This window comes from Chrysochloris asiatica, unplaced genomic scaffold (assembly GCF_000296735.1).
Source record: "Chrysochloris asiatica unplaced genomic scaffold, ChrAsi1.0 scaffold00462, whole genome shotgun sequence".
Lineage (NCBI taxonomy): Eukaryota > Metazoa > Chordata > Mammalia > Afrosoricida > Chrysochloridae > Chrysochloris > Chrysochloris asiatica.
Window position 1 is genome coordinate 1,048,099 of NW_006408980.1, and position 1,843 is coordinate 1,049,941.

Consider the following 1,843-nt stretch of genomic DNA (forward strand, 5'->3'; position numbering starts at 1 on the left):
AATACTGACCTAGTCACTGGGGACTAGAGATGAGAGTGAAGCATCCAGTTGATATGAAGTGGGGGAAGGCATGCAAGAAAGCCCAAATTTGCAGATAGTAACCATTTGACCCAACTTGGATGGCTTGATGATCAGAACTCAATTAGAGGAAGATATAGAAATTTGATACAGGAAGCAAGAGTAAATTGTTGCAATTTGATGAACTTGACTTTATGGATGTAGTAGCTCAAAATACCAACTGAGAGTGCTCACATCAAGAATCAAGCTTATCCCCTCTGTACACAGGGTGGACAGGGACAGGCAGCTGAGACATTAGATACCTAAAATGGGAGTATTATAAAGGCAAAAAATGGTGGTTGGTTTGCAAGTTTTCAAGATGAAATTTAGTTCCAGAGAAAGGGGGTGTGAGGGTGGTAGCTTAAAATCCTCAGTGAATATTTTTCATCTTGTCTAGATGGATGGGTATGGTGAAAGGAAATGGGGGTAGGTTATTGAATCAAATTTTGATTCAATAGTGAGTAATTATTATCATGACTAACTGAGATAGTCACAACTGTAAAGGTAGAAGTTGTGTACCAATAAAAAGGGGGGGAGGAGTTAATCTTACATTCCAGGTGGTCCCTAGAACCATCAAGGGATAAACAAGAGCATGAGTGGAATGTGGGATCCTAACCAGAGAAATAGTGACACCAGAGACAGAGGTAGAGGTGATGGCATGCAGAGATAGAGCAGCTGAGGACTCTGTACTCATGGAAATAGAAAGGATGTGTGTTGGCAGGCAGGAGACAGCTTGAAAAATGTGTCCCTTGTCTGTTTAAATGAATATATATTCCTGCGTGTTTTTGTGTACACCAAAACAAGAAAACAAAGCTGGAATAGAGGCAAATACTGTTAACTGATCATGTGAGGAAGGGATTGTAATAATTTCAGTGAAACAAACATAATTGGTTGAATACAAAACTGATATTCTGCCATGTAAACTTTCACTCAGTTCACAATAAAAAGCTTTATAAAAACATAAAGAAGAGACTCTGAACGTTGCATACAGATGCAAAAGTAAATGGAAGAGATGAGGAGGGAAAAGAGATAAATACAAAATTTCAATGGGTAGCTCAAGAAGACAAAATAAAATATTATGATGGGATGTGGGCTCCAGGTCCCACACCCAGCGGTCCAGACCCAGTGCCTTCTGATCGGCCCCTGGGCTCCAGTTCCCTCAGGTCTGCATGTCTGTGGCTCCTAGCACTCTTCGAGAATAGAAAGAAGACTGTTCAGAAGCCCTGCAGGACTGGAGAAGGAGAAGAATCTCAACATGGGAAAATTTGACAAGGAAAATGAAGGAAACCAAGGAAAAATGGAAAATGAAGAAGAACAGCCACAGATTCAGGGGAAACCTGACTTAGCTGATACTCAGGAAGACAAGCAACCGTTAGGAAATGAGGGAATGACAGAAACAAAAGGAAAAAGCAGATGAGGGAATGCTAAAGGATAAGGGGAAACCAGAGGATGAGGGGAAGACAAAAGAAGGAAAACCAGTGAGTGAAACAAGGGCTGCAGGAAAGCGCCCAGCTCAGGATAACATACTCAGGAAAGCCAAAAAAAAACTAACAAAGGGTTGGCTGAATACCTCAAGGAGTATAAGGAGACCATACACAATAAGCATTTGAGTAATGAGGAGATGTTAAGAGAGTTCGATGAGATGGTTAGGGTGGAGGATGAGGTGAAAAAATCCAAACAGAAATTGGGGGGATTTATGTGGATGCAGCGAGAACTTCGAGCAGCAGCGAGACGTGTAGTGTGGAGCTCCAACAACAACACGGAATACTGAGCCACAAGGCTGTTT

General features: G+C 41.7%; 1 pseudogene; it reads left to right on the forward strand.

Annotated features, from left to right (window-relative positions):
• Window positions 1-1,312: 1,312 nt before the first annotated feature.
• LOC102838707 overlaps window positions 1,313-1,843 on the forward strand; it is a 4,485-nt pseudogene continuing 3,954 nt past the window's right edge.